Source organism: Sminthopsis crassicaudata, chromosome X (genome assembly GCF_048593235.1).
Source record: "Sminthopsis crassicaudata isolate SCR6 chromosome X, ASM4859323v1, whole genome shotgun sequence".
Classification (NCBI taxonomy): Eukaryota; Metazoa; Chordata; class Mammalia; order Dasyuromorphia; family Dasyuridae; genus Sminthopsis; species Sminthopsis crassicaudata.
The window spans coordinates 7,411,146-7,437,040 of record NC_133623.1 but is presented as its reverse complement, the minus strand read 5'-3'; positions in this window follow the sequence as shown (position 1 = coordinate 7,437,040).

Here is a 25,895-nt window from a genome sequence, read left to right as displayed (position 1 = left end):
ATTTTGGCAATAAGAAAAGAAAAAGAAATTAAAGGAATTAGAGTAGATAATGAGGAAACGAAATTATTCTTTACAGGTAATATGATGCTATACTTAGAGAATCCTAGAGAATCAACTAACAAACTCCTAGAATCAATTCACAACTTTAACAAAGTTGCAAGATACAAAATAAATCCACAGAAATTATCAGCATTTTTACACATTGCCAATAAAGTCCAGCAGCAAGAGATACAAAGACAAATTCCATTTAAAATAACTGTAGATAATATAAAATATTTGGGAGTCTACCTGACAAGGCAAAGTCAGGAACTATATAATCACAATTACAAAACACTTTCCACACAAGTAAAGTCATATCTAATCAATTGGAAAAATATCAAGTGTTCATGGGTAGGCCGAGTTAATATAATGTAAATGACAATACTACCTAAATTCATCTATTTATTCAATGTCATACAATCAAATTTCCAAGAAATTATTTCAGAGAGCTAGGAAAAAATAATAACAAAGTTCATCTGGAAGAACAAAAGGCCAAGGATTTCAAGGGAATTCATGAAAATAAATGCAAATGAAGGTGGTCTGGCTATAGCAGATCTAAAACTATATTAAAAAGCAGCAGTCATCAAAAGCATTTTGTACTAGCTAAGAAATAGAGCAGTTAGTCAGTGGAATAGGTTAGATTCACAAGACACAATAGTCAATGACTATAGTAATCTAGTATTTGATAAACCCAAAGACCTCAGATTCTGGGATAGGAACTCACTGACAAAAATTGCTGGGGAAATTGGAAATTAGTATGGCAGAAATTAGGCATTGACCCACACCTAACAACCTATACCAAAATAAGGTTGAAATGGGTTCATGATTTAGGCATAAAGATAAGCAAATTAGAAGAACATAGGATATTTGCCTCTCAGATCTGTGGAGAAGGAAAGAATTTGTGGCCAAAGAAGAACTGGAGTACACGATGGAATGCAAAATGGATAATTTTGATTAGATTAAGTTTTAAAGTTTTTGTACAAATAAAATCAATGCAGACAAAATTATAAGGGAAGCAGTAAATTGGGAATTTTTTTTTACATTCAAAGGTTCTGATAAAGGCCTCATTTCTAAAATATATAGAGAATTGACTCAAATTTATAAGAATGCAAGCCATTCTCCAACTGATAAATAGCCAATGGATATGAACAGAGAATTTTCAGATGAAATAAGAAACAATTTCTAGTCATATTAAAAGATGCTCCAAATCAATATTGATCAGAGAAATGCAAATTAAGACAACTCTGAGGTACCACTACACACCTCTCACATTGGCTAAGATGACAGGAAAAGATAATGTGAATGTTGGAAAGCATGTGGGAAAACTAGGACATTTATTTTTATTTTAATTGTAAACTGATTCAACTATTGTGGAAAGCAATTTGGAACTATGCCCAATGGGCTATCAAACTATGCATACCCTTTGATCCAGTAGTGTCTCTACTGGGCCTGTATCCCCAAAAAAATCACAAAAGGGGGGAAAGGGACCCAAATGTGCAAAAATGTTTGTGGCAGCTCTTTTTATAGTGGCAAGAAACTGGAAACCAAGTAGATGCTCATCAATTGGAAAATGGCTGAATAAGTTACTGTCTATGAATGTTATGGAATATTATTGGTCTATAAGAAACAATCAGCAGAATGATTTCAGAAAGGCTTGGAGACACTTACATGGACTGATGCTAAGTGAAATGAGCAGAACCAGGAGATCATTATACATAGCAACAATAAGATTCTATGATGATCAATTCTGACAGATGTGGCTCTTTCCAAAAATGAGGTGATTCAGGGCAGTTCCAATGGTCTTATGATAGAGAGAGCCTTCTGTCCCCAGAGAGAGAACTGTGGGGATTGAGTATGGATCACAGCATAGTATTTTTTACTGTTTTTGTTGTTTTTTGCTTGAATTCTTTCTCATTTTTCCCTTTTTGATCTGATTTTCCTTGGCCAGCATGATAATTGTAGAAATATGTATAGAAGAATTGCACATGTTTAACATATTAACTTGATGTCTAGGGGAAGGGGTGGAGAAAGGAAGGGAAAAATTTGGAACACAAGGTTTTGCAAGCATGAATGTTGAAAATTATCTATGCATGTGTTTTGAAAATTAAAAAGTTTTAATAATCCTGATTAAGTATTGGTCCTTTAAAATCATCCTTGCTCACAGGGGTGAACAGAATTCTTAAGGCTTTCAAAGTCGCTCAAATTTACACTATTGTTATTGTATAAATTGCTCTCCTGGTTCTACTTACTTTGATCTTCCTTAGTACTTAATCAACTTAAAGAACAAAAGAGGAAGAAAAAGTCAAGCAAGATCCTGAAAGAACAGTTTCTCAAGCCATAATAGGCTGAATGAGCTGAAGCTGGAAAAGTTAATTGAGGATGAGAAAAAGTACTTTTAAAATAGCTTTGAGAAAAGAGGAGGATCAAAGAAAGGATTTGTATATCCATTTATGGTAGATGGAATGACAGAGAAAAGATAGATTTGCTCAACTTTTAATTTGCTTTCTGTTTTCTTTGCTAAGAAAATGATTGTTGAACTGGAAAGGTCAGAAGAAATCAGAGGATGATGCTAAGGGGGAATTGATGCCCAATAAAAGGAGGGTAATAGTAAGAGAACCCTTATCTATCCTTGGTGAGTTCAAATAACCAGGTCCAAATTAACTATTCTGTTGGGTTCTGAAGTAATAAGCAAATGTAATGGTTGTGGAACTATGGGTAGTAAGATTTGAAATAATGGATAGTCTTAAGTGCCATAGGACTGAAGGACCCATAATGTCCTAATTTTCAAAAAAAAATTACAGGTCAGTAAACAACTAAATTCCTTGAAAAATTTATTCTACAGCATATTGTACAAAGGATGAGGAGTGACCATAGAGACAAAGAAGCAGTGGTCATGTGGTGCCTAAAGAATAAGTCCAGCAACTATGCTCATTGCCATGACTTGACAAGGTTACTGGGACAAGGAGATCTAGACAATTCAGACCAGATAACAGAAAGAGAATTTATCTGGATGTTAACAAGGCATTCAACAAAGTCTCTCATGTATTTTTTAAGAAAAAATGGGGGGTGGGCCAAGACAACAGTATAGTTAGGTGGCTTTGGAACTATCTGAATGGTTGGGTTCAATGAGTAGTTATTAATGGTTTGAGGTCCATTTATAAAGAGGTCTCCAGGAGAGTGACCCAGGGATCTGTGCTCAACCATGCGTTATTTAACACTTTTGTTATTACTTTCACCAATTGATATCTTAGGTCAAATGGATGTGAACAGGCAGTTTTCAGAAGAAGAAATTAAAACTATCAATAGTCACTTGAAAAAATGCTCTAAAAACTATTGATTACAGATAAGCAAACTAAAACAACTCTAAGGTATTACCTCACACCTATCAGGATGACTAATATGACAGAAAAGGAAAATGACAAATTTTGGATGGGATGTGGCAAAATGGGGTCCTGTTGGTGGAGTTGTGAATTGTTCTAACCATTCTAGAGAACAATTTGGAACTATACCCTAAGGGGTATAAAATGGTATATATACTTTGATCCAACATACCATGTAACCTAAGAGAGAAGACCTACTTGTAAAAACATATTTTAGCAGCTCTTTTGTGGTGGCAAAGAATTAGAATTGGAATTGGAAGGGATGCCAATCAATTGGGGAATGACTGAAAAAGTTGTGGCATATGATTTAATGGAATACTTTTGTACTATAAGAAATGACAAGCAGGACAGTTTCAGAAAACTCTGGGGAGGGGGCAGCTAGGTGGCGCAGTGGATAGAGCACCAGCCCTGAATTCAGGAGGACCCAAGTTCAAATCTGGTCTCAGACACTTCCTAGCTGTGTGACCCTGGGCAAGTCACTTAACCCCAGCCTTAAAAAAGAAAAAAGAAAAAGAAAAACAAAAACAAAAACAAAAAAACAGAAAAGTCTGGGAAGATTCACCGGAACTCAGGTAAAGAGGGTGTGCAAAACCAGGAGAACATTGTACAGAGTCAATTGTGAAAGATTTAGCTACTATGATCAATGTAATGATCCAAGACAATTCTGAAGAATTCGTGATGAAAAATGCTATCCACCTCCAGAAAACTAATGAACTCTCAATAGTCATTGGAGTATACTTTTTTATTTTCTTTATTTTTCTTGTTTTTTTTTTCAACATGGCTAATATGGAAATATGTTTTGTATGACTCCACATGTACAATTGATAACAAATTGTTTGCCTTCTCAATTTGTGGGGGAGAGACCAAAAGGAGAGAGAAAATTTGTAACTTAAAAAAGAATGCTAAAAATAAATATTAAATGAAATCCATTTCAAAAAATAAATGATATGCTTCTCAAAGGGCAGATGACACAAAACTGCAAGTGAGAGCTAACATACTGGATGACAGAGTCAAAATCCAAAATGCTAGAACAGTAGATCAGATTTAATTAGATGTAATTAAGTGGTAAACATAAAGTCTTCCTAAGGGCTCAAAGATCAACTTGAACATTTTAAAAATTATAGTACCATTGTTATACATTACAATATACATTATACATATATACAACAATACGTTGTAATATATTGTTAACATAAATGTATATTATAACAGTGTTATAATATTATGTTACAATATATAATATTATATATGACATAAAGGTATATGATATAACATATATGAGGTAACAGAAATGTGACCCAAAAAGCAGGTCATCTAAAAGACCTGAGTTCTTATGGTAAATTGTAAGATAGTTGTTGCAGTGGATGAAGCCCTCACTGGAGTGAGAGTCAAGAAGACTCATCTTCCTGAGTTCAAGTCTGGCCTCAGACCCTTAATAGCTATATAACCCTAGACTAGTCACATCCCGGTTTGCCTCAGTTCCTCACTGTAAAATGAGCAAGAGAGGGAAATGGCAAACCACTCCAGTATCTCTGCCAAGAAAACCTCAAACGGGGTCATGAAGAGTTGGAGATGACTGAAAACAACTGAAAAGCAACCACAAAGCTCCATATGAGGCAATACTTATCCCCTCTCTTGTGTCCTGGTCAACCATAACTGACTTCTTTTCAGTTGTCAGCACATTTTAGGAAGGCCATGAATAAACTGGAGAGCATCCAGGTAGTAGCAACCACAGATTCCAAGCTGGAAGGGATTTCAGAGACCATCAAGTCCAGCCCCTCACTTTATTGATGAGTAAAATTAGTTCCATTGAGATGAAATGATTGTCCCATGTCAGGCAGCTAGGAAGCAAGTGAGTCACAATTTGAATCCAAATTCATAGCTCTTTCTTTACATGCTGCTGAAGAGGAGAGGCCTCAGTGGTACACAACATGAGGTTTTTTTGAAGGGACTGGCTACGTCCGTTCAGATGAAGAGAAGGCTGAAAGGGGAGATGCCAGTTGGCTAAGTACCTGAAAGGGCTATCACGTGGAAGAGGGTTTAATATTGTCTTTAAACTTTGCCAAAGACGGCAGAAGAAATGGGTGGAAGTTTCAGAGAGGCAGATTTCGGCTTGATGCAAAGAAAATCCTCCCAACAATTAGACTGTATCTTGAGGGTAGTTTGAAGTGCCTTTTGACATGAGCTTAGGATCTTGGGATATCTTCTCTTCTGCCTATGGGTAAGGGAGCCTATGGGTTTCTCACCTGAACCAGTAACAAAGTTTGATATAGTCTCACTTCCAAAGTTTATAAAGAAAACTTCCCTGAGAGAAGAGATGGAGATCTGTATCTCTTCCCTAACAATCACATTCTGCCAGGATCCTGACAGACAACTGGGTACTTTTTAGGTCAATACAGTTTAGTCAAGGTCAGAAGAGGGGAGGGAAAGAAGTGTTTGGCAATTGAGCCCAAATAACCAGAAAAGAGACAATTCAGTTAGCTACAGACACGGAGAGGGTCTCCAGCGGCTGAGGTCATGCTAAAGCTGAGAAGTAGCAGAATCAGATAGATACTATCAACAGAGGTAGCAAATAGATATAAACTGATTTCTATTTTCCCTGGAACGTTTGAATGGAGCAAGTCAATGTGACCATAGAAATGATCAATTCTGCTCATCTAGACCCAGGCACAGTCCAAATTTTAAGTGACAACAGCATCATCTGCTAAGCAGTAAGAATGGGGAGAGTTGGAACAAATCGGGTCGAAAAGCTACAGCGAACACAATTCAGGCAAACGAGCTGTGGCCTGGGTGAATTGGCCCATTTGTTTTGCAGACACTTAAGGCTGCTCCTGATGTCCTGAAATTTGATCACACACTACAAACAGGCGGTTTAGCTCCCCATGGCCTTTGACTTATTTATTCAATTTGAGCCCCCGGTCTTCTAAGGCCTCCATAATCAGATTCATTGGGCCCCCAAAGACATCTCTCACCTCACCACCAACTCTTTGTTCCATACAGGCCAGTCTTCTCTCAAACACAGGCTACTTTCTGCCCAAACGACCGAGAGCTTATGTTCATTCTAGCTTTAAATGTCCTTCAAGGTCCAGTGGTCCATCATCTGAGGAGGAGCATAGATATGCTTCAGCAGCAGGTGGGCCACACAGGCATCCCGTTCATTCATTCTTGCCACAGCATCTCTCATTGTCTCATAGACAATCTTCCAGGTTTTGGAGGGATTATGACCTTGAGGAACTAAAAGCCAGCTTTTTTTCAGGAGAGTTAGCGGTGAGAACATAGAACTGACACACTGAACACTTACTGATTTGACTTTGCCTCTGACACAAACATATCTACAAGCTAAGCAGATAAACAGATGAGGGTCTCAGAGTCTGGCAGGAGACATTTATGAAGTACCTATTATGTGCCCAGCACTCTGTTAAGTACTGGGGAATTTAAAAAAAGTTGAGAGACAGGCCCCATAATTTAATGGGGGAGACTACAAGAAACAAATATGTACAGCCAAGCTACAGACAGGATGGGCAGGAAGTAACTGAATGTGGGAAGGCCCTAGAGTTCAGAGGACTTGGGAAAGGCTTGCTGGAGAAGACAAGATTTTAGATGAAACTTAAAGGAAGCCAGGAAAGTAAAGCCCAGGAAGGGAGGGAGAGAGAAAAGAAGAAAGACCAAGGGAGGAGAGAGAAAGAAAGATGGGGGGATTGGTACTCTCACCACAATCAAAGAAAAGGGTTTGGTTTTGAAAAGCAAAAGAAGTGGGATAGCAATAGATTATGAGCAGAGAAGGGAATTTCAGTTAATGATCATGGTGGTGGTGCATTTGGGTGATGACAAGATCAAGGGTAAATGTATTGTAAGGGAAATGACTTGTGCAAGACGCTAATGGTAGTAAATGGCAGTTCCAGGATTTGAAAAATGGTCTGCTGTCTCCAGTTCTGTCCACTGCTTTACATTGTCTCTTTGTGTGATTTTATACTAACGTTGATCATTGGAAAGCTTTGTATTTCTGTTCCAACTTCAAGGATGCAGGGAGTATCGCCTTCGATTCTATTCCATTACTTCATTTCACTTCCTATCATCATTGTATTTCAGATGTTTCCTACTAATATAATATCCATTCTCTTTGTGGGCAAATCACTGGCCCTGCTTTTCTATACCTATGGGTATATGGTGTGATAATAGGGTGATAATACCTATAATATCTACCCCATGAGGTCAGTCTATTCACAGATCAAATAAGTTAATGCACACAAAACTTAAAGATTTGCCTAAATGCTAGTTATTATTAAAATAGAAATAATAACTTCATCTTGTTCGCTGGAGTTCAGATAGCAGTGATGCTGGGATAAGTCATTATGCTGTTGTTATCCTTCTATACTTTCTGTTCTGAGCATGAGTGCATGGTGGATAAAATAACTACCTTTTGTGGCTGGATAAAAAGCCTTAGGATGTAAGCTCATCTTTGGGTGGATCATTGAAAATCCCCTCGGTACAAATCCAGGAGCAGGCAGGACAAATGAGGTGATACAGACCTCATCCTGGTCCCACAGAATTTAGAGGGAATCAGAGCTCTGTATTTTGAAAGCTTTTCCTTACACGTAGCCAGGAGATTATGAGAATTGTATAGGGTGACATCTATTGAAACCGTCGTTCTCAAGTTTTATAGATCAGGGTTATATCAAGGAGATTGTAGACAACTGTTCTGTCAGCAATAATGGCCTGTTTCCAGCATAGTTGATTGGCTGGGATCTCAAGGATATTTCCAGGTCTGTACTTGGGGCATCAAGATTTCTCTCTACTTTAAGGCACACAACAATATTTTATGGACCAGTGCAGGGCAAGTCGAAGAAAAAACCTTCTTCTCTAAGCCTAGATTAGATAAAACAAGAGATGAAATTGAGAAGATGCTAAACTCTGAAAAGGGAAAACTGAAGAAGCTGAGATCCCTGAAAATCTTTACCTAATGTAAACTTCAGAAATGACACCAAATAATGAAATGGATGACAGAAACAACACTGACATTTTGAAGTGATTTTGAAAAGGAAATGAGTGTAAAAGGACTGCAATTTCAAGGTCTTTTTGAGTTCCAGCTAGCAGACCAATTAGGCCCAAACAGACTAACTCAGAAATAGCCAGCATTTTCTTTAGCCATTATGAATGAAAGCATTCTTTGACAATACCCAAAGGAACACAAAAACTCTTTCAGAAGATACCATAATACAGAAAGAGGTCATTGCCGTAGTAAAAACTACAGGAGAAAAGGTAGCATTATCAAAGAACAGACCTGGATTACAGGCGTCCACCTCTAATCATAGCAGAAGGCATTTGAGAGGGCAGTTCAAGATCTGGGGAAAGGCACTGAAGATTAAGGCACTAGCCAGTCATTACATACAGCAGGAGACTTAATTACCTATTAGTGGTCAATTGAACATGACAAAAATGAAACATGCAAAATGAGATCCAGAAAATGAAAGTTCATTAAAATGTCTAGATTCTCCCTAATAATTAAACACAAGTCAAAAGGATGAAGTGATAGAGAAAGCTAAATGAATATCAAAGATCAACTAAATCCTCAAATACAGAGGCTTGCCAAGCAAAGCAATCAGAGAGAAGAGAGAACTAAAAAAGGAAGACATGGAAAAATTCTGGTCTTCTCTGTGGTCTCAAGAAGTCTGTTTCAATTAAAACAGTGAATCTAATAAGAAAGCCAAAACTTGCATGTGATTAATATCATAAATGATAGATTAGTTATATCAAGGGAGGTGACTAAAACACTAGCATCTCAATAAAACTGGAAGGCAGTGGGGCTGGGTATTTGCCATAGTTATTAGCTCAAATACTTCCCAGTGTTGTGTAAATTACTGACAGAGCCAATCACCTTATCGTTTCTCATTGGGTACTTTTTAGTTCGTTAGTCTTGTCCAACTCTTCATGAGCCCATTTGGAATTTTCTTGGTAATGACACTGGAGTGGTTTGGCATTTCCTTCTCCAACTCATTTTACAGATGAGGAAACTGAGGCAAACAGGGTAAAGTGATTTGCTGGCAAGTATCTATCTGAGGATGAGTCTTCCTGATTCAAAGATCTATCCACTGAGCTACCTAGCTGCCCTATTAGGTAATTTAGGTACTCATTAGATACATTAGCATTTTACCAACTTCCTTTCAGACATACGACTGATCCCACCTTCCATTACAGAGGGTACCACAATCTACTACCCAAAGAAAAGAACAGCGATAGAGGTCTCTGTATGTTCATATACATCATATAGACTGTATGCAGCACTAACTCACACACATATTTTTTTTTACATTTTTTTCTTTTATTTAGAATTTTTTCCACAGTATATATACATGAGTAATTTTTTAATAATATTATCCCTTGTATTCATTTTTCCAAATTTTCCCCCTCCCTCCACACCCTCCCCCCGATGACAGGCAATCCCATACATTTTACATATGTTACCATATAACCCAGATACAATATATGTCACACATATATTTTTAATAAAGCTGAGGAGCAAAAGGAGTATGCCAAAAAGTCCAGTGTGTATAGAGCAATATAGTATCGATTCAGTAATTGTTGAATAGGCTGCCTGAAACAACCATAGAATCTATAGTGCTTTTACTGATTATGACATTGTCTTTGAAACAGTTCTTCACTTGTTGCTTATCCATGTTCTCTGCAACTACGTATAACAGAACCGAGTCTCCTAAGAAGGCTGGAGTATTTGATGTCTTCATGCAAAACCATTTAAAACACACCCCCAGCATATTAATGTCAAGAATACTTCAAATCGAAGTAATATTCTTCACAGAGATTATTGACGTCCATTATGTTCTTATCTACCCTTAAATCCATTATTCTGTCTCTTATATAGGACTATATATAGCTTCCAAATGAAAAAAAAAAGTTCAAACCCAAACATCTTATTAATCACTTGACATACATGCTGGATGACATCAAGTTTTGTAAATGCACTGGGGGGTTGCAAACACATGAAACAGCTTCCTTACGGATTCTTTCTCAAGTGATATCAAAATCTCATTTGAATGCAATAAGAGCCAATAGTTACCCTGTACTGTGGAAAGAGAAAGACTGCGATCTTTCTGGTTGAGCCAGTGGACAAAGGCAACATTTACAAATACCTTAGCTTCCTCTAGGCCAAACACATCAATCAGAAAGCTAACAAGTAGGAAGCAGTGGCCAACCACTCAAAAAAATACATACATACATATACATATATATATACACACACACACACACACACACACACACACACATACACACACACACACACACACACACACATACTGGCTGTTATATATAACAGGTTTTGTTTTTCTTGCTCTCTCAATGGAGGGGGAGAGAGAGAATCTGGAACTGACAATAACATAAAATTGAATTTTATAAAAAGTATATATTATCTGTGGTTAAAGTCAAAAATTAATCAGAAGGATATCCTTAAAGCAATTAAGAACCAAACAAAGCCTATTTTAGCATACATTTGAGAAACCGTCAAATGGACCATCATTGATCTGGAAAAGCATCTGAACAAAAACTTGTATGGCATTAACAAAAGACAAGGAAGGACCTTTATCCCGAGGGAACTAGAGAAAGGTTAATTCTTCCTCACCAAAATAAGAGGGAGAGGATTGGTATATTCAGAACCCGTGACATATAGGTCAGAAATCTGCAGGCATCCCTTGCAACAAGCAGACATCTCTTCATTAACCAATAGAAACAGCTAATTATTACATGTAATTGAATTTGTGGTCCTTTCATCAGCATAATCATCTTGTTAAAGTTTCTTTTTCTCACCTTTCCAATGGAGTTCAGATAGAAATGGTCTTGGGACAAGCTGCTATCCTATAAGAATTCTTTTATATTTTATGTTCTATGGGGAAATTGTTGAGGGACATAGCTGACTTTTGTACTTAAAGGCAGCACCAAGAGCTTGTACATTGGTACATTTTTAGTAGTAAGAAAACAATATGGATCTGATTCTGTTCCCACATGGTTTTGATCATCTCTAAGTTTTTCAATGCAGGTAGCTGGGAAGTTATGAGTTTTTGTTATAGTGACATCTATTAAAAAAATTGTACATGTATTTTGGATCAATGTTATAGGTAGATGATTGTGGGCAAGAGTTCTGATAACATGCCCTGATTCCAGTAGAGTTTATTTATTGAATTTTGAAGGATGTTTGGGAGTTTGTTGTATTGTTTTATAAAGGAAAGCAAGTCTTTGAGGTATATTCCCAGTCACTTGATCATGTCTCATTAGGTGTTATTTTTTTGCAATCTGTAATGATATATTACACAGTTCATTTTGACTATTCTTTGTTGATATAGCGTTGATTGAGTTCAGTTGGATAAGACCCTCTCAAGGTCCGTTGATTCACCCTTGGGTCTAAATGTTTCATAGGTCTATCTAGAGATCTATCATTCTGATTACAATTGACAAATCCCGTTTTATCCATTACTTTCATTTAATATAGTGCTTCCAACATTGTAAGCACTTAATAAATGCTTGTTTGCTCCCTTCTTTTTTCCTTTCTCTTCTCTTCTTTTCCTCACTTTCTGTTCCAAAAGCATTTTGGTAGCTTTTTGATCTATTTATCATATGCTCTGTTAACATCTGTCACTCCCCTTCCTCCTTCTAATCAAGAGAAAGTTAATCTTTCTAGATCTGTTTGGGGGCTTTTGTCACCATTGTGTGAATACCTGATAGATCTGTAAATGTCCATTTCCCTGTACCCAAAGGATATGCTGAAAGTGGTGTCACAAAGCCATTAAAGGGGAAGAAAGAGGTACAGTGAACAGAGTGCTAGGCCTAGAGTCAAGAATAGTCTCAGACATTTACCAGCTGTATGACTCTGGGCAAGTTACTTAATCTCTGCCTCAGTTTCCTCATTTGTAAAATGGGGATGATGATAAAATCAATTACCTCCCAAGGTTGATGTGAGAATGAAATGAGATAGTAAGTGTAAAATATTCAGTACAGTGCCTGGCATGTAGTTGCTTTAAATGAGTTCTTTTTTCCATTAAACTTTGGCTCCCTGGTGCCAGTCAATCTTGATATCCCCTACTGTAGCCTTCTCTTGGTAACTTTATGGTCACTATGTATGAAAAAAACAATGTATTTAGAGTATTTTGAAATTAAACTTTATTTTATGTTCAAGTTCATCTTAATTCATCTCATCTCCTTCTTCCCTACCTTCCCTCCAATTGATAATGCAAGAAAAACAAAATTCCGGTTACAAGTATGCATGACCAAGAAAAACATACTCCCCAATTGGTCAAGTCCCCAAATCCTGTTTCAATCTGTGCTCTCTCTTTCCCCTCTATCGGGAAGGTGGGCAGCATGCTTCACTGTCAGTCTTCTGGACTTGTGAAAACCAACAGATTTGTAAGCCTTGCTTTCACTTCCTGTTCCATTCTGAACTCTAGATTCAAACTCAGACATTCTCATTTTAGTCCAAATGACACTCTGACAGAGTTGGAAAACATTTCCACAAAATAAAAGAGTTATTTAATGTATTTTTCAATAGAACCATCTATCTTGATACCATCCATGTATATCAAGTGATTAATATAGCATTATTAATTATTGTTGTCTTTGAAAATGATTAAGAAAAACACTTCACCATCTGTAATCTAACAAGCATTTCCTTACTCCCTTTGGCTCAGAGGGTACTAGCTAGCCATATTCCCACTATCTTGCCCTTACCGGCTTGCTTTTTGAACCCAAGGATAAAGCTTTGCTTTTTTCTCTATACATTTCATTGGATTAGAATTAGTTCAAGTTTCTTTCAAGCTCCTTTTGGATACTGACTGCTATTTAATGTGTTAGTCATCCTTCCCAGAAAAAGGTTATGCTATAGTAAAATCTTCCACACTTGACGCATATGCATGGAAACAGGAGGTTGGTGGTGATCATTAATGCTGCATTTTGCTCCACCAGGTCAATTTCCCTTCCCTGCTGTATAAGCAACCCACATGGAGGCATCTCACAGTCGCTCCATTTCTCAATTAATTGTGTGACTGTAGGCCAATCTGCTGTCAAATATCATCTGTGAATGACTATTTGAGTACATGAATAGATCATCTCAGAAAGATTTGATAGTGAGGAAAGAAGGAAATATGGAATAATTTCTCTAATCAAAAGTAGTCAAAGGAGAGGAACCAATTGATCAATATTGGGAGAACTGGGAAAAAGATTTTTTCCCAATCACAAAGGATAAGAGATTGGAATTAAAATAACTCTGAACTTTATCTACCATGTAGCAAGCTATCAAGGACAGAAGCAGAAAGAGTCGATGGCAGAGCAGCCATACCATGTACTAGAGGGAAGAGCTAGCAAGTAGTTATGGCCATTCTTGGAGGAGGATTTTGGAATAAGTCAGGCAAAGTCACTAACTTTTTGACAGCAAGCCTAGCACTTAGCATATGGCCTAAGGACGTCAAAGACCTCTGGAAACTTTCCATTGACCAAAATATTCATGGCAGCATTTTTTTTTTCTGTTAGCAAAAACCTAAAAATAAAGCAGGAAGCCAACAAAAATGCTCAAAACAAAAAGAAAACCAAAACCTTGCTGTTTCTGAACAAAATAGAATATCATTGCACTTAAAGTTGACAAGGATGTATTTTTTGTTGTATTTGTTTGTGTATTTTACAGTGATGCCTAAATTGTCAAATCTAATGGTGTTCTCTCAATCTCAGTCTTTGACACTGCTAATCATCTTCTCTTCCTGAATATTCTCTCCTCTGGGTTTTCTCTCATGGTTCTCCTATTGCCTGAATGCTTCTTTTCTGTCTCCTTTGCTGGATCTTTATCTGCTACTGACCAACTAACCATGGCTGTTCTGCGGATCTCTGTCCTGGATTCTCTTCTCTTTTCCCTCTATACTATTTCATTCAGTGATCAATTCAAATCCAAAGGGTTCAATTAGTATCTCTATAGAGAGGATTCCCAGAGTATATCTGACCTACTCTCTCTTTTGAGATATATAGCTTCATCACCAACTGCCTTCTGGACACCTCAAACTGGATGTCCCCAAAGCATCTCAAATGCAAGATGTCAAAAACTAAACTCATTACATTTCTTCCCAAAGCCTCCCCTCTTTGGAACTTCCTTATTACTGGCAAGTGCCCCACCATCTCCCAAGTCAATCAGGTCCCAAACCTCATGTTATCCTCAACCTGTCATTCTCACTTGCCCACCACCAAATCTTGCTATTTATCTTCATAAAATCTTTCAATTGCCTGCCCTTTACTCCATTTACATAGTCACTATGTTAGTCCTCTCACTGACACCATTGCCATATCTTCCTAAATGGTCCCCTGGGGTCCAGTCTTTCCCTTCTTCCATCTATCTTCTACTGGCAATGGAATTTTTTTCTAAAGCATAGGCCTGACTCTACCCCATCCCCCAAATCAATGAACTTCATTGGCTCCCTATCACCACTTGGAGCAAATAGAAATTCCTTTCTTAAGCAATTAAAGTCATTCAGATCCTGGCCCTAGTTCCTTTCGTCCACTGCTTCTCTTCTTGCACTCTGCAATCCAACTTGCCTGTCACGCTCCCTAGAACACCACCCTCCATCAATCGTCTCTGTTTTCACCCCAGCTGCCCCCTCTGCCTGGAATGTTCTCTCTCCTCCCCTTTTGCCTCTTTTGAGACTCATCCCAAATGCTGCAGGATGTCCTTCCTTCCATTCATTTATGACTGCCTCCTCCCTGGCCACTGCTAGTGTTTTCCTTGGAAGATCACCTTTCCTTTGCACTCTATATCCCTTGTATCTGCCTACTTACTTACATGTTGCTTCTCCCATTAGAATGTGGACTCTTGGAAGGCATGGGCCATTTGAACCTTTATATCCCCAGCACTTACCACAGTCCCTGGCATATAGGAGGCATTTACTTTTTTTATTTTATTTTATTTTATTTTTATTCATTTTTCCAAATTATCCCCTCCCTCCCTCCACTCCCTCCCCCCGATGGCAGGTAATCCCATACATTTTGCATGTGTTACAATATAATCTAGATACAATATATGTGTGTAAATACCTTTTTCTTGTTGCACATTAATTATTAGCTTCCTAAGGTATAAGTAACCTGGGTAGATAGACAGTAGTGCTAACAATTTACATTCACTTCCCAGTGCTCCTTCTCTGGGTGTAGTTATTTCTGTCCATCATTGATCAACTGGAAGTGAGTTGGATCTTCTCTATGTTGAAGATTTCCACTTACATCAGAATACATCCTCATACAGCATTGAAGTGTACAGTGATCTTCTGGTTCTGCTCATTTCACTCAGCATCAGTTGATGGAAGTCTCTCCAAGCCTCTCTGTATTCCTCCTGCTGGTCATTTCTTACAGAGCAATAATATTCCATAACCTTCATATACCACAATTTACCCAGCCATTCTCCAACTGATGGGCATCCATTCAACTTCCAGTTTCAAGCTACAACAAAAAGAGCTGCCACAAACATTTTGGCACATACAGGTCCCTTTCCACTCCTTAGTATTTCTTTGGGATATAAGCCCAATAGCAGCAATGCTGGGTCAAAGGGTAGGAGGCATTTACTAAACACTTGTTAGCTAATTGGCCAAAAGAATCAATAGATCAGAGAAACAAGAAAAGATGTGTATGAATTAATGCAGAGTTGAGCAAACAGAGCTGCTGGGAACAATAAATAAAATGATGACAATACCATAAAGGGAAAGAAGATTCCCAAGGAAGACAACTTCTGAGTAATCATTAGGATGAATCTCAGTCACAGAACTTCATACAGAAGGGAAGGAGCCAGGTCTGGGAAGCATAAAACAGAGACTGACTGACCTCTCTTTCACGAGGCATTTTAGAATGAGGCTAGTCCGGTTAGACATGTGGCTAATGTCCAGACCCAAAGATGTTTCATGAATAGTTGATATCAGCCTGGAAGGAGGTCTCTGGCTGAGTGTTCCAAGGATCTCTGCTTGACCGAATGTTGGCCAGTGGTTCTATCCATGGTCTGGGTAAGGGCAGAGCCAGTGTCAGATGATGTGACAAAGCTGGGACTGAGAACCATGTGACAGTCAGTACTTCCCAGCTTCTTGCTATTAGAAAGCTAATAAAAAGAAATGAGCTGGGATAAAAGTAAAGTACTCTACTTGGATTAAAAATATTAGCTTCCAAAGGATGAGAAGACAAGATAGGATCTTGGATGAAAAGGATCTGACTTTTGGTGGCCTTAAATTAAGCCCAAGAGGGCTTGCTGCCAGTCCCTTCCCTGGGCCAAGCTCCTGGTGCTCCCACGTCCTGTCTGGCCCGCCCAACTAGCAAGGAGCAGATTTCTTCAAATGCTCAAGAGGAAAGACTGCTGCTTATGCTCCGCTAACATATTACTCTGCCTTTCTTTACTAAATGTTCTTTTCAAATATTTATGTGATATTAAAAAGACTTTCTCTCTTCTGTTGACTTGTAAGCAAACTCCAGGAACCAACAACTTTCCTGGATGATTTCATTCTGTGATAACACTGCTTCTGCAGGGTAAAAACACATACGTTGCAACCAGAATAGCCTACAGAGCAATGATTTCTATTTAGGAAGGCGATCTCACTTCTGCTACTTACTGGTTGTGTGATACTGGCCAAGTCAGATAACCTGAGCAGCAAGCAAGTCTAAGACTTGTCTACCAAGTTGTAGAGGATCTCACAATACCACAATACCAATGAAGACTCTGCTGTCCTGGTGGATAAGGGAAGTTCAGAGAAATCATTTCACAAGAACTATTCATCAGGATATCTATACCATGTCCTGAAATTATAGGATATGAATGTGGCCTGGGGCCACAACCCACAGACTGGCTTCTGCTGAGCTGCAGTTCTTCTTGGATACCCGACAGCAGCCTTGTTATATCTAGGTGCCAGGGTCCCCACCATTCAAGCAACAGCTACAGAGCAACTGGGTGCCAAGGTCTGTTCTGGCAGCTGGGGATATACAGAGCTTCTGCCATCACGGAGCTTCTGTTCTATTTCAGGAGGAACGTGCGATCTTAATCAGAGAAATAGGGATGATTTATAACCTTCTCTGGGAAACTGAGTTACTTAACAGCTCTGAGCTTCAATGTTCTCATCTGTGAAATGGGGATAATTCTAAGATGAAATAAGATTTAAATAAGATATGAGATATAAAGCTCCTTCCAAACTACAGAGTGCTATCCAAGGTGAATTAGCATCATTGTTACTTAAATATATCTGTTGCCATATTGTTTCAATTACCATACCATACTATTTATTAATCATGCTATCTTGCAATTTTTCATTCATTATCATCATCTTGTGGCTCTTTCCACCAACACTAAAGGTGACATGACTCCATTTTTACTGGCTCCATGTCACAGATGTAGAAACTGAAGCATCAATAAGTTGAAAGTCTTGCCCAAGTTCGTAATAGCTGAGACCAAACCGGATGATGTGCTTACTGCCAGCTCTGTACCCTCTGAGCTGATAGAGCCCATAAGGTGGCGCAACCTCTACTCCTGACCCCAAGCTGGGCTGCACTGGGGGAGAAGGATGCTGGATGGCAGGAGGAACACTCTTGCCACCTATTTGCATGGGGCCATGCTGTGCCGTGTGAGCAGTGCTGGAGTTTTAGGCTTGCGGGTCAAAGTGTCATCTCCTGATGAGGGCAAGACTGAAGAGCCCCTTCATAAGGAGGGAGGAAGGAGACAAGAGAGGTAGCACTGGTTTCACCACTGAGCTAAGACAACAGGCCTGTACTATCCCTTTCCATTTCCTATTTGTAGGCACCTAATTCATTTCAGAGTTTTCTTTTCTTCTCAGCAGTTATACCAAATTGTGTTGAACATAGATTAGAATTTAATATTTAAAGAGAGAGACAGAGATAGTGAGAGAGAGAGACACAGAGAGAAAGACACAGAGAGAAACAGAGAGACAGAGAGAGACAGAGAATGAACATTGCCCTGAACATGCCAAGATGATGAGCAGGGTCTAGATGAGGCAGAGGAAGAAAAGGACCTACCCAAGTTTCATGGGACTTGGAGCCTTCAGATCACTGGGAGGGTGCTTGGTGATGCAGGAGCCAGCACAGAGGCCTCGGCAACAGGAAGTCCTGGGTTCAAACCCTGCCTCTCCTATGTCCTCATTGTATGCCATAGCCAAGTCCCTCTGTCTTTTTGTGCCTCAGTTTCCTCATCTGTAAAATACCATGCATATTAGCTTCCTCACAGGACTGAGAAGAGCAATCTGCTAGATAACAGATGAGGGAGATAGCTTTGTAATTGAGAAGGCATCATATAATTTTATTATTTTTATCACCAAATTAATTACAAGAGCTGGTGCTTTACTGCTTCCAGGCCAGTATTTCTCAATCTAGGAGGTGGTAGCCCTGGACATTGATCAGTTTTTCTTCCCGTCTTCCCTTTTTTAATTTCTCAGGGCTTTTGTGTCCAAGTCTCCTCATTCTGTATTCAGGCCATTTTTTCTCTTCTTTTCCCCCAGCAACTATCTGCTCTTTTCCTAGAGGGTCTTAGTTTTAACCAGACAGTACATGAGAAAGGAAGATGTGGGCAAATTTATGCTGAAATGTGAGCAAACTGATGCTGCCTTGGTGTGTGCTACCCTTTCCAGGATGTTTGCATCTCCACGAGGCCCACAGGGACAATGCCCTGGGCCCTCTTGATGCCCAAGATGAGAGAACTTTCTACTACTGTGTCTGGGCAATGGAGATGCAGGGGAGTACTTCTGAGGCTCATCAAATCCCATTGCTTTTGGATTTCTTTCCATTCACTTTTGGTAATTGCTATGAGTTTTGCTGAACTGAAATTGGAATTTAATATTTAAACACCTGAGTGTGACAAAGAACCAAAGAATCATCACATGAAGTAAAAGGCGAAGTCTGAAACTCAATAAAATGATAAACACAACCTGGGCTTGCCAAGAGAATGGAAGCGTGTGTAATGTAAGGCTGCCCATTTTCACCTCCTCCCCCCTTTCTTACTTATCTTTCCCTGTACTCAGGCCTAGGCCTTAGAAGCAGATCAGCAAAGCATTGGGGAGTCTCTGATCACTTCTTTATAAAGAACCAAGGATAGAGATTCTAATTGCTGTTTCCTGAAGACCAGAGAGTTCTTCTTGGGAAGGTAGCATAAGTGGGGCATCAGGATTAGAAAGCTGGGTTAGTGATGTGACTGAGTAGGGAAGGCCGGGTTTATCATGGAAACTTCAGGAGGATCACAGGAAGAAAACATTCTGGATACCGGGAGAGATTGATTGCCCACCACCAAATTCTATGCTCTGCTAGCTAAGGCAGGAAACAGAGTCAGGAGGATTGACAAGATTAGCATAAATGTGAGCCCCATGATACACTCACATTTGAGACTCATGTCTTCTGGTGAACTCATTACTAAAGAGCTGGTTCATTTTGCTGCCTCTTTATTTCATTTTGCTATTACAAATATAAACTTGAGAGAAATTCCCGAGTCCATGCCAATGGAGAAGTTAATTACTAAGACACAAACTGAGCTACATATACGTCACCTGATTTCTAGAGCAAATATTCTCATACTGGTACATCTGCTATTTATACTTTCAATATTGAGAAGTTGACTTTAAGAATGTCTTTAAAAGATCGACTTTTAACAATGATTTTGGGGGTAAAAAGCGTCTACAGACAGCTTTTAGCAAAGAATTTCATCTAAATATTTTGATGGGCTTAAAATAGGAAGAGATGAAGATTTCTGCTACCTAAGTGATAAAGCTAATTAGTTCCAAATTGCTTTACCACCCTGTGCCTCCGCTTCCTCACCTTAAAAATGGAGAGAATCCCTGCAGAATCCATCTGGGGTGGTTGTACCAATCAAGGAAGTTACTGGATACAAAGTATGTGGGAAACTTTCACATGCTATAAAATGGCAGCTGGTAGTAATGTCACTGTTCCAACTACTGGCACCATCACAATTCTTATGAGGTTTTCATTACAAAAACACTGCAGCTCCAGAAAGAGAAGGGACGTGCTTTCACTGGACAGCTCACAGTTTTGCTCCACAAAGGCACGGAAGGACACTGCCTAGAACTACTTCTGGAGAGCAAAACAAAGAGCACCTTTTAGGTGCCTCTGAGGTCACTGCCCACAGCCTCTATGTGTGTCCCACAATCCATCCTTCCCCGGCTTGCTTCCTACAGCAATGGATGGCTATGGATCACTTCCCACCGGTTGCACATGTAAATTAGTCTCTATTGTTATCAGAACCCAGACGGATCTTGGGAAATGTTGGCTCTTCTCAAATTTAATAATCACCTACTCTATCCAGGTAAGGTAGAAATGAGCTCGATTCAGTTGAGACTTGCACAGTCTGCAAGTCCTTACGGAATGAGGAACATTGAGTCAAGCTGAATGTGGTTAACTCCAAGCCCTCATCTTCCCTGCACTATCCTCTCCCATGATCCACTTGTTCATTTGGATTCAGGTCTTTCTGACTTTAAGCTCAGTGCTTTTTTTTGGGGGGGGGGAGGGTGAAGGAACTTCAGGACACTGAAGCCCTGATAGTTTGAGGAGGAGATCTGTTAGGGAATTTGCTATTCTAACAGGTTAACTGAGAGAGATGGATCCCTGCTGTGTCATGTCAGGTTATAGGGTATGGGCTGTGTTCTGTGCCCTAGCACCCCATACACACTCAGTGATGGCCAGTCCCTCTGCTGAGCCACCCATCTGAATGGTCTATTCATTACCCTTGGTAAGGTAAGAGTAGACCAAGACAAGATGGGCATGAAGGCCAATGCAGAAGAGTGGAGCCCACACTAAAGGTCAGGGAGCCAACCCTGACTCCAGTGAGCCTTGCATGTCAAGCTAGTCAATGATTGCAGTTGTTTAACATTTTCTGTCAGTGGTTAGGCTGGAGAGTTTGATCCCTTTGGGAAATAAAGTCTCCAACACGAAGCCAATTTCTTTAGCCTGCCCGTGTGTGTTCAGTAAGCAGGGCCCCTTGATGCTTTGGTAATAGCCCAAGTTTCACCCAGCAATTTACCCAAAGTAGGCATTTAGGGAGTTAGCTTTACTCAAGTGGATATAAGCAACCAGTGTTAGGTTTCCTTACATTTGCTACTTTTCTTAAGTGTTTAAACAACTACAAAAAAGCTTTTTGGAGCTGGGAGAATTACTTGATAAGCAGGTACATTTGATTCCCCCATAGGTGACGTGTCCAATTGCTTTCACCTATATTGGCCCAAGTTCTGGAGGCCAGAGCCACATTTGTCCCCTTACCTTTCTACCTGTCTAATTTCCCCTGAAAATGAGAGTTTTGCATGAATGTTCACAAAATGGGATTTGCTGGTTTCTACCTACTTGTAAACACAGTTCTGGTTTGGGTTCACAGGCTCTGAGGTACGATCAGAACTCTTGGGTCCCTCTCATTCTCTGCCTACCTGCTTGTGACAAACTGGCATATCTTCCATATCATTTGCAATTCCCTTGGGTATTCCTTCTCCCTTCTTTGCTGGCAAACTTGTTCATTCATTCATGCAACCAGCATTTATTAAGCCCCTATTATATACCAAGCACTGCACTGGGTGCTGGGGATAAAAACATAAAAAAAAAAAAACCAGACTGATTCCTGCCCTAAGGAAACTGATGTTCTAGTGGTAGAGGGGGTGACATATACAGATTCATATATGCAAAGTACATGGAAAATGATTGGGGGAGGCTAGTGACTGAAGGTGGGGTTAACTTGTAAACCAGAGTTGTCAGATTTGGAAGCCTCTGCAAAGCCCCTAGGGAAGCCAAACCAGATCAAACTGTAATTGGGAAATGTTTCACAAAATAAATAAAAATACAGATCATAGATAATACTAAGTCCTGGTTTTCCAAGGCACTATTGGGAGATCATAGGGTGCAGAAGTCCAGAAAGAGGCTAGAACCAGGCTGTGAAGCACTTGAAGTACCACATAGAGTCATTTACATCATATCTTAGAAGCAACAGGGAGAAAGTGGAGCAGAAGGACTGTGGAATCAAGTACTTAGTCCAGTACTGGTCTTTTGGAGTCCTGGCTCCTCCAAACTTCCTAACTGGCTCCAAATAGGTGGTTCCTTCCCACTTTGCACTAGGCAGGCCTTCAGCCTAAGGCCGACTCTACAGGGATCTTCCCATCTTTGCACAGGCTGGATTACTGAACTTTCTTTCACTAACATTAGAAGTCTCTTGCTTCTTCCCAGGTTGGGCTTTGATGAGTGTAGCAAATACAGTGTTGCTCGGGTCGGAGATATATAATGATGAAGAAACTCAGGAAGGCAAGACTGACATGGCTTCTTCTAATAATCATAGAAATTAGGCCAGTTCACCCAAAAAAGGAGGCCGCAGGCGAGGCAAACTCTGAGGATACTGTGCTGGCTGCTTCTGAGGCTTCCTTCCGAAGTGCCAAAATGAAGCGCCACTTGGTGGGGTCCTTTGGGGCCTCTCTGGAGGACAGTGACAGATTCACAGCCAAGATGACACTCCTCGAGGCAGCTTTGAGGTAAGTGGCTGAATCCTTCAATGGCAATTTTCATGTGTCAACTTTCTTGGGGTTCGACCTGAAATTTAACACAATCACCCATAAATCCAAAAGAACACGGAGAACCTCAAGCTGAGAATACCAAGAGTCTAGTCCTTTGGGAGGTGGATTTTGTTCTCCCTCCTCATACACAGTACCATCACAAGCAGGTTTAGGTGTTTTCTATGTACCCAGCATTGTACAAAGCACTGGGGAGTAAAAGAAAGTCAAACAAATGCTCCCTGCCTTCAAGGAACTCCCTCTCTAATGAGGGAGACAGCATTGGGAAGGTCTACACAACACAGATGCAAGGGAATATCCAGAGGTGGCTGAAGGCCTGGGGAAGGTCAAAGGGAAGATCCCTTGCCAGAAGGGGGATTTGAATCGAATCTTAACAAAAGGTGGGCAAGTCAGGAGGCAGAAGTATGGGGAGAACACTCTGGAGATGGAGGGCAGCCAATGGAAAGGCGTGTGAGCTGAAGATGCCTGGTGACTACTGAACTAGATATTTGAGAAATTAAAAAAAAACACACACAAAGGAGATTCAAGATGAGGGATCAAACTATTCAGAGGGAAAAGAAGAACAAACTTGAGCTATGGGAAAATAAGTTAAAGCTTCCCCATCCCAGCTCATCAGGCTGAGTTTTCATTTTCCCAAAGGTTCCATTCTATTCTTAGCTCATGAATATGCTTTTGAGAGCTTCCCAATAGATGAAACCACAAAATCATTACTTTTTAATATCAAGCCATGAGTCTGAAACCGAGGGACTAAGAGCTATTGTCTTTGTTCAGAGCTCACCCTCAAAGCCCCTAATTCCTAGGAGAGGCTTTTTGTATAATGCCAAAGACAGACAGCTCATCTCCTCTGCAGGTGGAATCGATCTCAACCTGCCAGCCTGAAGGCAGAAGGGTAACGAGAAAGTGCTGGATTTTGGCTTCCCAAAGCAATGCTGTAGCACAGAGCTGGGCTTGAGTTTTCCCATGGTAGGGACACGATTGAAGTTTGTCTGAAAACGGCAAGGGTGGGGTTGCAGGGATACTGCTGCAAAGCCCATTAGGAAGCCACTCTCTAATTGTGGGGTGCTGCATGGATCCATAGATGGGGGTCCTGGGACCGTTTTGGTGGCTTCATTCCTTGAGAAAAAATCCTTAGTGTGTTGGTTTGTCCAGTCCGAGCTGCCATAGTTATATTTCAAGGGGTTCCTAGGATGGGTATAGGCCCCGTCAAAGGCTCACAAGTCAGGAGTGAGAGGCAAGGGCTTTCGATTTGGAGTTACAAATCCTAACTCCACCATCTGGGTGACCCCAACCAAGACCCTCCTCTCCTGCAGGCCTTGGCCCAGATGACCTCTGATGTTCTTCCCAGGTCACATCTGTGAGCTTGTGCCGGTCTTTAGTCTTCTGCTTATCTCAGGTCTGTCCCTGATAACCGATTCCAGTGCCTATAACAATACCTCAGCAGCTATTTAAGTGACAAAAGAGTCGAGACAGACGGCAGCTGTCTTACCTTTGGAGACTGTGGCAATAGCCTCCCATTGGTCTTTCTGCCTTCAGTCTCTTGTCTGCCCAATCCATCTTCTACCAAAGGGATATTCCTCAAGGAAGAGTCTACGCCTTTCACTGGCCCTCTCAACAAGTCCCAGGGACTCCCTATTGCCTCTTGGCTAAAATGATTCCTTTTTTGTTTGGTATTCAAAGACCTTCACAATCAAGCTCCAGTCTATATTTCCAAGGATCGATGCATGTTCCCTTCCACCCCAGACATTCTACATGGCTTGTTTGCTCTTCCCCATATTGTACCTCCTGACTCAGTGCCTTTATCCAGGTTGTGCCCCACGCCTGCAATACTCTCTACCTAATATCATTTTGTATTCAATGTGTAGGCTTTGTGGTTATTTCAGTACTTGTCATTCGTCCCCAGAAGAATGGAAAGCAAAGCACAGAGGGAGAAACTGTGTGTTTGTATTTGTATCCCCAGCAGCTAGCACAATACCTGGCACATAACAGGCATTGGATAAATGTTTGTTGGCTGGTTAGGCCTAAATTGGTTGGTACAACATAAGTAGCCTGGTCAGACTCTTCTAGAGCATTATGTTCTTTTTCTCCTGACCACATTTTAGTAGGGACATTGATAAGCTGGAAAACAAAATGACCTGGAAAATGAAAGAAAAGACCAGGCTATACACAAATTGGTTGAAGGAAATGGGCTTTTTAAACTGGTGAAGGGGAGAAAGGTAATAGAAGCGGGGACAAGACAGCGGAAGAATGATCATGATGACAAAGAATTAATTTTCTTCTGAGGGGCCCAGAAGACAGAACCAGGCCCAGTGGTTGAAAATTATAGGGTGGTGGTTTTCAGCTCAATAAAAAGATGTTTTTCTCACAAGTAGAGCTATTCTCTAAATGCAATGGGCTGCCTTAGGAAGTAGTGATCATCTGTCACTCAAGGCATCCTGGCTGAAAGAATAGAGGGAGCTCTCCAATGGATTGGATGACTGGACCAAATGACCTCCAAGGTCTCTAAGCTCTGGGAAGATTATGACACAATGAACTAAAAAAGAAAAGAAAGAAAAGAGAAGCAACAAAACACTCAGAAACACGGAAGAGAGCAAAAGGAAGTTCAGGAACATCACAGGAAGTCAAGGAAGTATTGGTACTATCAACATTCAAGAATACAGCTGTAACCTTATTTCTGCCCACACATGGGATGGTTTTGAGGTCAAGAAACATGATGTAGTTGGCTCCCATACATATCTTCACGGCTGTGAAAGGCCTACTCCATCATTCAAATATTTCTTTCAGTTTTCTGTCTAGAGATCCTTTCTCCATGTTTATTTCTGAAATCTCTCTCCAAAGATTGAAATAAAGTGAAGTTAAACCCCCTTGTTAGGTATTCTCTCATTCTCTCAGCCAATCTAGAGTCACATGTCCCTCCATACTT